We start from the raw sequence: 12,140 nt of genomic DNA, 5'->3' as shown, positions 1-12,140 counted from the left end.
TGAGGCGGAAAAGTACGCTGTATCCTTAAAGAATATACGCCACAGATATTTAAGATAGTAACTTCAACGAGTATCTTTAATTTCCTTAAAATATCTGGTCGGAGTTAGTCCCTCATGTTACATATCCACACAATCACTGCTCTTGAAGTCATAGTCCGAGGCAAATGCTGTTGGCGAGATCAGTATGATATTAACAAAAAGGGTACAAAATCATCTGTTAGAAAAATGAAATAGAGAGAATCATACCACCTGAACTTACTTCTCGAAGTTTCAAGATGTTACTTACGTGATTCAAAACAACGATACATTCGGCACTTCACTCTGATTTAGCAAGATACTACGATATGCATAGTTATCAGTCTGTTGCAGAAACCTCAAACACAGAATCACAAAAACTATAATTTTCGGTAAAGTTTGTTATTAAGGCCGTATTTTATATTCTAGGCAGAGAACGCAGCTGTTAAACAAAGAACAATTCCGCCATAAAAGGGAAAATAGAGGTTTTGGTGACCACCTTGTGAAATTCTTTTGTTGAGACATTCAAAATCTCAAGAATGTAGCGCAATGAGAAAGTGATAAAGTGCGTAGTACTGAAAGCATAGTCTGATGCATTCGAAGATGTGAGTCATGTGCCCTGTGGCATGCTAGAGATAGTGCGATGAGGTATTTGCTTCTTTATGTCCTGATTTTGCTAATAGTAAGTGGATGAAATTAAAGATCTAAAGTCATCAATCTCTTATTCGCCCCAGCAGGAACGAATCTATTTACCCCAACTGTTTTCATATGGAGTTAACGTTATGTGCAAGTCGGAAAACAGGATCTAAATATCAGTGTAACGTGTATATGAGGCGGGACGTGGATACAAGCCCGGTTCTCATTCTAGTGGGATGTGGGAAACCACCTAAAAACCATCCACAGAACGATTTGCGCAACAGCCCCAGTCGTTAACCCTCGAAGTAGATTCGCTCAGTGTGTGGTTTGCCTCCTAGAGTCCCAGAAGGGCGTATTTTTTTTGTTCTTCCTTTCCCTTTATTTTTTCCATATAATTTTTTCTTTAAGACTATCTCTCTTGTTGGCTATTTTTATCCTTCCCTTCCTTTACACTCTCACTCGCTTTGTCTTTTGATTCGCTCCTTGCCTCTTAGTTTCTTTTGTAAAAGGTTTCGCAAAGAGCCAACGATACAAAAATGTTAAGTTTTGTACTTCATATAAATAACGTTTAATTTCAGTGAAGGAAAGTGATTTCTCAAGCATAATAACTAAGAAACGGAGATTTTGAAATTGGGTAGATGACTTAGTCGACCTAAGGAGTGGGAACAGTATTTCGGATGATGTTGTTTCACTTTACTTAGGAACAGTTTACTCTGAAAATATGGCTCCTCCGCTGTTTGGCGAGGTAGTGGAGAGTCCGTTAAGATATAGCTTCCAGGGTACTTCGATTATCCCTATCGGTTCTAGTGATCCCTGTCAACTATATCAGCAGAAAGTAATATCATCCGAGCAGGCTGATTGTCAACGATGGTAGATCACTGTTCAGCCCACAGGACGTTAATCATCTGCTGATTGAACATAATTACCATTTGGTAATATCTATAATGTAGAAACTACTTCTTAGTCATTCAGGCATATTTTATTTAAACGTTCGTGATACCACCCATCCCCTTCCCACCAACAAAAAAAAGTAGGTAAATCTTCACTATTTTCCTTGTTTGAGAAAGAAAAGTTGTTTAACAAGCACATATTCCGTTAAGAGAACACTAATATTCATTTTATAGAGCAACAGATTTAATGCTGTCTGAAAATCAATTAGTTTTCATTAGGAAACGTAGTTATTACATTTCTCCAAAATTGTCCACGGAAATTTCAGGGGAGGTTCCGGCCACCTGAACTTAAAAATAAATCTCACCCTTTTCAGTACAATTTTTCTACACATTGCATTCTTCCCAACTCTTCTTTGTTTTACGCACGTGAGGATGTAGCGGATTAAAGGGCTATTAAAATACTGTTTTCTTTTTTAAAAAATAAAATGCAGTATGAGGTCACTTCAAGAGTGTATTTTGTTTTACACTAGTTTTTGAAACTACATTGGCATTTATTTATGACGGTTTGTATTTTTTTCTGTCTAGTACTTCTTAAAACTTTCTCCGAGGTGAAGTCCACGTTTCTCCTTGCATGTTTCGCACTAGGAAACGGCTTCTCGTCTTCCTCATTTCTCCTTGCGTTAGCAACAGACCAAAGAAATCAACAAAGGACTGCATGAATTTTGAATTATAAAATGCCTCTTCCAATTTAATCCCTCCTCGGTGTCAGATGATGATGGTCTTCTTCTTTTCTCTGAATTTATATTTCTCACCTGGCCGACTAGCTGTGTAATTAGATTCCTTTTATAGGTTAGGTAGGTCTGCAGTTGTCGTCCACATTCATTTTCGTTTACTGAGTAAACAATATAACTGTTCACTACAACAAGTTCACTCAGCCAGAAGAATAAGTTTTACCGTCACTTGTACGATCGACTTGTAAAACAAGAGCAACTACATTGCTGATCAGCCCTAGCCACTGTTCCCGTATGCTTCGTGTCCTCCAAAGTATCAGTGCGTTTCAGGAACTTAGGAGGCTCTTTCTTTCTATAACCAGTGGGTTTGAGGAGCAAAGAACGTGGTGAACATAGTCCAAACATCCTGTCATGTAATGAAAGGCAAATAATTTTCGTATCACTTTGATAGGCATATAACTCATATTCAATAAGTTTCGTCTTCTTCAATGCCCATGGAATTTCCTTCCTAGAAGATGTAACTGTATCTGTTACATGAAATTTTTATATTTTACAATTTCCATTGAAGTTGAGGGCTTGTGTAGAAGCTGGCACTAGATATGTGGTAGCATAAACCACCTGCAGAAGCTAAGAATTTCTGTGCCAAATGAACCACTGTTCGGATTGTAAAAAGTGAATCAGGACGATTTAGACTTTCTGTAGTCGTCTTTCCATAATAAGGAATGTGAGAAAAAACGTAACCACTTCATAGGCTTCTTTGGATTGTAGCACTTGAATCCTTCCTTTGAATCTGACTGTATTCTCATCTATAGTCACATTTCTTTTTGGTACATAAAGTTCTTTGAATTTACTGCCAATATTTTCACTAAAGTTATTCACATTACTCCCTTTCGTACGTTGACACTTCTGAGCTGTGACAGGTGGAACTAAATGCTAAATCCAAAATATCTGAAAAAAAGAAAGAGAACGGAGACAGGAGAAAACATCCTTGAAATATGAAACTCGTTGTAGCCAATCTTCTGTTAAGTCGTCGACTAACTCTCCCATATGATTCAAGGCCATGTTCAACATCACACCAACAAAGGCCTTGAGTTATTCTAATGAAGCCTCCCTCCATGAGTGCCACATTGTTTTTTAAGTGGAATGACCTCCTGTATCTTTTCTTTAGTATAAGTAATTGTAGCATTCACAGTTTCACTAAGACTGTCAGTGAAGAAGAGTTCGAAATATTCAAGTTCGGATTTTGGTAGAACACAATGAGAAATGGTGAAACCTTGTTGCATATCAGGAAAAAGGAACCTTCATGAGATGAGCGTCGCCATTACCATAAGCTTTCCAGATATTCGCTAGTGGTTGTGTCTTTCATCATTTCTCTTTCCATGAGCAGATTTCACAAGAACTTATATCACTGCACACGGCGGAAAGTTCTTGCCAGTCACTTTCATCACTAAATTCTGCTTCGTCCTAAATGTCTCCGAGAATCCGCCTGGCAATATAATCATCTCTTACATATCTTCTGTCGGCCATTATCATAGTAGGAACGTGCGAAAGCAACGCGTTTTTAGTTATAAGTTCTTCATAGCAAGTTCTTCCATGCGAATTCCAACGACGGAGAGTACGGTAATGGCAATGTGCCAGGCATTGTCCGACGTCGGAGCTGTGACGGTAAATCGTAATGTCGAACGTGGATCGTAATGGGCTAAACAGTCAATTCCGTTCTCTTCTTTTGCATCCCTGTGTGTGAGATCCTTCAGTTGCAGTGTATTTGACTGACTTACACCACAGACCACCGAATTTTATGTTCCCATTTATAATGAATAAGAGCATGAAAAAATGTTTTTTTTTCTACACGGCTTACCTCCAGTAAAACAACATTTAATAAAACAAAAGTACTGCATGTTTCTCTTCAGTGTCAATTTTCATTTACTTATCTCCATTTACAGTAGCCATATCTTTTGTGATTGGTAGAGTGTATGTGAGACATATAACGATTACACAATGTATTTACTCTGGATAGAGCTTTCTAGTTATGCTTCTTCAATTTCTAATTAGCATAAGTCAGATATACGTTGATGGAACTGTGTGCGCTACATTCTTGTAGGGTGGAATTGCTGATAATCTAGTGTATGAACCTATCGTCGCTTAACAGGTATCACGTAAACGTAACGTTAGACATCCTCACCACTTTAATTTAAGAGGGCTGAAGACTGTAAAAGGCGCGCCACAGTGGAGCCAGGGGGCTGGAGCGGCGGGAACCATAAGGAGGGCGCTCGAAGTAGCGGTCTGGCAGGCCAACAGGGGTGGCGTGTTCACGCGTTAAGCCGCTGTCCTGTGCAGGGTAGCGAAAGGCATGTGGACTCAGTGCGGTGAAAGTGGCACCATGCACGACTCTAAAATTAAAATATCGACATCCCCGACTGTTCTTCTTCCATCGTCTTCACAGGGTTAGCAATGGAAATACCACCGATGACAGTGCCGCTAAAGCGGAGTTACTAAACATAGTCTTCCGAAATTCCTTCACCAAAGCAGACGAAATAAATATACCAAAGTTGGAATTAAGAACAGCTGACGACATGAGTAAATCAGAAGAAGGTATCCTCGGAACAGTAAAGCAACTTAAATCAGTTAGTAAAAGCAAGCCTTCCGGTCCAGACTGTATAGCAATTAGGTTTCCTTCAGACAATGCTGATGCAATAGCTCCATACTTGACAGTCATATACAAACGCTCGCTCAACGGAAGACAGTTACACAAAGACTGGAATGTTTCACAGATCACACCAATATTCAAGAAAGGCTGTAGGAGTAATCCACCAAATTACACGTCCATATCATTAACGTCGATTTGCTTCAGGACTTTGGAACATATATTATTTTCGAATATTACGAATTACCTCGAAGAGGATGATGTACTGACACACAGTCAACACAGATTTAGAAAACATAACTCTTGTGATAGACGACTAGCTTTTCACTCGCACGAAGTGTTCAATGCTATTGATAAGCGTTTTGAAATTGATTCCGATTTTCTAGATTTCCAGAAGGCTTTTGACACTGTACCTCACAAGCAGCTTGTAGTCAAATTGAGTGCTTCTTGAAAATCGTCTCAGTTATATGTCTGTATTCGTGATTTCCTGGCAGAGGGGTCACAGTTCTTAGTAAATGACGGAAAGTTATCGAGTAAAATAAAAGTGATTTCTGGCGTTTCCTGAGACAGTGTTATAGACCCATTGCCGTTCCTTATCTATATAAACGTTTTAGCAGATAATCTGAGCAGCCATCTTAGGTTGTCTGCAATAATGCTGTCGTATATCATCTAGTAAAGACATGACATCAGAAGATCAAAAGAAATTGCAAAACAATTTAGAAAAGACTGCGTTTTATTGGCAGAACAGAAGTTGCAACAGATCTACTAAAGAGACTGTCTACACCAGACTTGTCCGTCCTCTATTGGAGTACTGCTGTGCGGTGTGTGGTCTTTACCAGATAGGATTAACGGAGTACATTGAGAAAGTTCAAAGAAGGACGGCACCTTTTGTGTTATCGAGAAATAGAGAAGAGAGTGTCACTGACATGATACAGGATTTGGGGTGGACATAATTAAAAAGAAGGTGTTTTTAGTTTCGGCGGAATCTTCGAATGAAGTTTCAGTCACCAACTTTCTCCTCCAAATGCGAAAATATTTTGTTGACGCGGAACTACGTAGGAAGAAACCATCATCATAATAAAATAGGGGAAATCAGAGCTCACACGGAAAGATGTAGGTGTTCGTTTTTTCCGCGAGCAGTTCGAGATTGGAATAATAGAGAATAATTGTGAAACTAGTTCGATGAAACCTCTGTGAGACACTGCAGTGTGATTTTCAGATTATCTATGTAGATGTTGATCTGGATTTGTCAAAGTTTGTGGTAGAGAGTGGTCGGTTCCCCTTACACCACCCCACACCTTCGGACAAAATTTGTGTATCCCATCTGTCTGCACTCAATGTTATCCCGTGTTGTTAGATTGTTATCGAATCGTGTAAGTTGGGTACCAAGCCAGTTTTCATAGAATCACATGTGGGAAACCACCTAAATGACAGATCCAGGCTAGCTGACTTATCTGTCCTCATTGTTTACCCCCAAGACGGATTTCATCTGGGACCGGTGCACCTCCGCGAATCCTAGAAGCCACATGCTAACCTGTGGTGCTACCCGGGTGGGCTGTTCGAAATTCCTCAATAACAAACATTATTTCGTAAGTTAATTAGAGTTGTGTATGTTTCGAAAAGCTTTGTTATATAACAACCGTAAGTAGTTATATTCAAGTTCTGATGCATTAAAAATGTCCAAAATGTACAATTCCAGTACGTCAGAGTAACAACTTAGAAATGCTATCTGACTTGTAAATTTGAATCCAAATGTTTCCATACATACTGACCTTAAAAAATTCGGTGTAACAGAAAGAAATGGGTCTGCATATCTGGTAACTGTATACTGCACAGTGTGTGTACTGGTTGATGAATGCAATGCACTACATTAAATATGAGTCCACTGTCTGCTAATAATATCCATCCCTGCAAAGAGGGTGTCTCGTCAATCGAGTTTAGTACGCAAAAATAGTGAAATCGTCTGAGTAAACATCTAAATCCCAACTATCATATAGTATAGTGCTGCGTATATGGCGCTCAACAGCAAGATTAGCAGCACCCACACTCAACTGGACGGAGACGAATGTGGTTTTGTTGCGTGAAAAGTATGCAACAGATAGTAAAATTTTAAATATAATCCTCAGCGACACTGGGACACACACACTCTCTCTCTCTCACTCTCACACTTTTATTCAGAACACCAGACAATATGTGTCTCAAGGAAGTCTGTGATTAAAATAAGCAGACTGTAGCTACACAAACGCCTCAGGAAATAGCATTGCAATACTGCAGGGCTACTCGAAGTACAATATTTATCTGTAACACCAGAAAAAAAACATAGGTCTTGCACCTCAGATCCCTTGAGTAATTGAAAACTACTCTGTACTAAGCGAGATGATAATACCCTAGAATATATAGTACGACAAATTGGAAGAGTAATGTACATCACTATAATCAGCTTCTAGCCACTGAAGTATTAGTAATGTAGAAGCTCCCACTCATATGCATAAACACACAGCTCGACTCCTGTGTGTGAAGTGATTGTGAGTTAGTAGTATGTGTCTAACCTCAGCTAACAATCTCTAATTTCACCACATTAAATCAACTTAAATGCCCCCACCTGATTTTCTATTCTTTGTAGATTCTACACGTCAACAAGTGCCTACCCCAGAGGAAAGAAATCTGCTGTCCAAATACTGCTTACCTAACAAGTGTGCAACAACCGTAGAACTGCAAACAGCTTCGAATGTAAAACAGTGAGGTGAATCCTATTTCAAACAAGGAAGATCACATGGACCAAACAGCAAGTCATTCCCACCTATCGAAAGCAGACTGACATAATAAAGGCGTAAATTTGTACTGGTGATTCAGGAAAGAGTTTGCTACAGATCTTGTGTCGAATAATTGAAACTTTTTATAACATACTGGTGTAATGAATGACAAAGATAAAAATTGCGGTCTACTACAAACAAATTTTATTGGGTATAAATGAAAGTGCCGAGTTAACATGAAACCTTCATAACCCCTTCCTTAGTAAAATGAACATATTTTGAATGTGTTCTGGAGGACACCACCAGAGGGTATTACAATTTGCCTCATCACATCCCAAGACATCTCCGAAAAGAGACAAAAAGTGTTGCGAGATTAAAAAATGAATGATTGCCACAGGGTAATCTCATGGTACTACCTCTAGGCATATTTTAAACAAGTCTGGAGCATGTTTCCTTAATCTAAGTTTGATGATCCCAATGTACAGCTCAGTAGACAAGATTTGAAATGATTGTAAAATGCAGTTAAGTACGTCTAGCAAAATTCCGTATCATGATTTGTATAATATTTTTTAAAAAATATGAACTTTCTAGGTTGCAATAATATGATTTGTAATGGGAAAACACTGACATATTAAACTTCCTAGTGCATAAAAATATGTGAAGTACTTAAGTCACTCTGAAAGAGATGTTAAGCACCAAACTTTGAGAAAAAGGTTGTCGAGTATCTTTTAAAAGAGAGAGAAAGAGGGGAATTGTTTCATAGTCAGTATTTGAATTAATCGGTACACAAAGCGGGAGGGAGAATTTTGCTCGAGTACCTTGACTCTACAACTGACAATAGTAATCTTGTGTCCTTAACAGGGAGAACTTGGCTACTTTAGATATGGCATGTTTTGTCAATAGTGACAAACTGAGAAGGGCATGGAAAACTGTTTAACGTTTCGCAAATAAGTATAGTTAAGTCCCACATTCCACAACCTTAGACCATCTTGACATCCATCCACCAGAAAGAGGAATCGCTTCCCATAAATAAAGTCAATGTTACAATTCCTCTTGGTACAAGTAACAGTCTAGGATCGTGCACGTGTTGTTTTTCACCAGTAGGAAGGCAATTCCCAAGCGTAAATTATACATCGATCCACAGGTCAGCCGCGCGGGATTAGCCGAGCGGTCTCAGGCGCTGTAGTCATGGACTGTAAGGCTGGTCCCGGCGGAGGTTCGAGTCCTCCCTCGGGCATGGGTGTGTGTGTTTATCCTTAGGATAATTTAGGTTAAGTAGTGTTTAAGCTTAGGGACTGAAGACCTTAGCAGTTAAGACCCATAAGATTTCACAAACATTTGAACATTTTTTGCACAGCTCAGGATAGTTCAGTTACCCCTGCTGACAAATGATAGTCATTATTGTCAGGCTCCTTAGTCTGATTCAGCTGTGCTGTTCGGTCTTGGTCAGCGTGGCTCCATTGGAACATCTATTTGCCTTCATGACGGATCAGCCGGCCCCAGTGACCGAGTGGTTCTAGGCGCTTCAGTTTGGAACCGTGCGACTGCTACGGTCGCAGGTTCGAATCCTGCCTTGGACATGGATGTGTGTGATGTCCTTAGGTTAGTTAGGTTTGAGTAGTTCTAAGTTCTAGGGGACTGATGACCTTCGAAGTTAAGTCCCATAGTGCTCAGAGCCATTTGACCCATCTAACAATCAGTTGGGAAAATTACAGTTTTGTTAGTGATTCTGAGTTCTAGGGTATAGATGTTAAGTCCCATAGTGCTCAGAGCCATTTGAACCATGAAGGATCAGACAAAGAGAATTTGAGAAGTCGGCTTTTGCTGAACATTGTCTAGAAAACGGGGATAGAAAACAATCTGAATAAACAGAAGTTTTGGCTCAAGCCACATCATACTGGTGCTCTGTTATCAAAGAATCGGCCGAAATTAGAATAAAAAGCATTAATTTTAACAGAGACCATGAGTACACACTTAGTAGGGCTTGGGGAAGGTCTGTGGACATTGAGCGAAAACAAAGATGTAGGCTTTAGGGACGCAGGAAAGAAGGATCCTTTATTGTATGATTATATGATAGCGGAACAAACACTGGTAGCAGTTACTTCTGTAAAATATCTGGAAGTATGCGTATGGAAAGATTTGAAGTGGAAAGATCATATAAAATTAATTGTTGGTAAGGCAGGTGCCAGGTTGAGATTCATTGGGAGTCCACCAACAAAGGAAGGGGCTTACAAAACATTCGTTCGACCTATACTTGAGTATTGCTCATCAGTGTGGGATCCATACTAGGTAGGGTTGACAGAGGAGATAGAGAACATCCAAAGAAGAGCGGCGCGTTTCGTCACAGGGTTATTTTGTAAGCGTGATAGCGTTACGGAGATGTTTAGCAAACTCAAGTGGCAGACTCTGCAAGAGAGGCGCTCTGCATCGCGGTGTAGCTTGCTGTCCAGGTTTCGAGAGGGTGCGTTTTTGGATGAGGTATCGAATATATTGCTTCCCCCTACTTATACCTCCAGAAGAGATCACGAATGTAAAATTAGAGAGATTCGAGCGCGCACGGAGGCTTTCCGGCAGTCGTTCTTCCCGCGAACCATACGCGACTGGAACAGCAAAGGGAGGTAATGACAGTGGCACTTAAAGTGCCCTCCGCCACACACCGTTGGGTGGCTTGCGGAGTATAAATGTAGATGTAGATGTATATGTAGCTGTAGATGTAAGAACGACAGTTTCAAACGTGATGCCTGCTGCTAGCGCGAGGCCTACGAGAAAGACAGGCCGCGGAGCGTAGGTCACGAAGGTTGGCCTGCACTCGCTCGCTCACGAACTACACCTGTTAACTCGTAACTGGCTGTGAACGTACAAAAGAAAATTGCATCATCTACTGGAATCCGCTATTACGGAATCTTACTGTTATTAATCCTACAATGATCGGAAGTCCAAAGGCCTGCTTATAGTTTGTTACGGCTGTACTGGGGTACAATCAAATTAAAATCATTCCAAAATGCGTATCAGTTGCATAAGGCTCCACTTCTTGTATGAAATGAAGAGTGTTAAGTAGAAGAGACTAAATGCTATTAACAAGCCTTTATACCATTTACATCGAGTATTCATCTTAAATGAAATTTTGTTGTAGTACTGTTAATCAGTACGACTTCATAATAGCAGATTCCAGTGGGAGATGCAATTCTCGTTAGTACTTACACGCCCAGCTGCGAGTTAACAGGTTCAGAAACGCATTTTGTCTGCTGAGCTGAGCGAGCGAGCGAGTTTAGACGTACCTTCGTGACGTACACACCGCGGCCTGTCTTTCTCGTGGGGCCCGATCGCAGTGCGGGATGAGGCAACACCGACTCAAAGGAAGGCCTCGGCGCTTGTTCGTGACGTCACGTCAGGTAGGCACGGCGAACGCCAGGTCTGTTGCAGGTATACTCATAATGGTGGTGTCTCCCTCTCTGACACAGGAAAATGTGAAACTATTGGCTGTAGTTGACCAAGACACATTGTTCTGAGAGATTTCTGCAATCAATTAATTGGGCAATTAATTACACTTCTTAACAAATAGTGTACTCCTGAACTTCAATTTCCACCTGTTTTAAGGATTGACATACAAAAACAACTTTATGGTCCAGCAGCAACAGAACTCGCGCTTCTTTACCTTACTTGTAAATCTGAGGAAGTTACGTTTGTACTGGGTTGCTTTTACAAGAAACTGTGAACATATTGGTGCTCTTCTTTAGGTATCTTGGTTGACTATGGGGTGAGGAGCACTGAATGTTAATGAAATATCTTGCGATTGTACACGTTGGGGCAGGGGGTGGGGGACAGAAGAAGAAGCAAAAGAGAGATACTTGTTTTATCAAATAAATTTTTTTTATCTTATGAAGTTTCTCCTTTCAGTTGCAAGAGGGGGATATTTATCTTTTCTAATGTGCATGCTTAAAAAAGCTTAAGCTCAGCAGCATTTTAGATGTATAAAGCTATTTTGTTTCCTGTTTAGAATTCCTTTCGGTGAAAACGACTGTAATCTAATGACTGGCAACAGTTGGACAGTTACACATTTAAATTAGTTCACATTTCCAGTGACGAAGTCAAACGAAAATAAATAGATAAATAAAAGAAACTAGTTCTTTGTAAGGGGGTTGGCATAAGTTTCGATAGCAAAATGGATCAAGTAAATATAATTACTTGAATGTAAAATTTCTGAAGCTTACAATGGGGCAAAGCATCTTCGCATATTGATCTACGTTTGTTTCGACAGGATTCAGTAATGCAGAACTCTGATCTTCATTTGTAGCTTTACGATAGTAAGAAAATCTTTTATCTAAATAAAACGGCAGAATCCAAAACAATACCAAACATTTTGTCCGAAAATAAGAGATTTATAGTGATAAGCACGCCCAGGCGTTTCTGCCTGCAACAGACCTGGCGTTCGCCGTGCCTAGCTGACGTGACCTCACGAACAAGCGCCGAG

The sequence above is a fragment of the Schistocerca piceifrons genome, chromosome 6, assembly GCF_021461385.2.
Source record: "Schistocerca piceifrons isolate TAMUIC-IGC-003096 chromosome 6, iqSchPice1.1, whole genome shotgun sequence".
Classification (NCBI taxonomy): Eukaryota; Metazoa; Arthropoda; class Insecta; order Orthoptera; family Acrididae; genus Schistocerca; species Schistocerca piceifrons.
The sequence above is the reverse complement of the archived record's forward strand: the minus strand, read 5'-3'. Positions refer to the sequence as shown.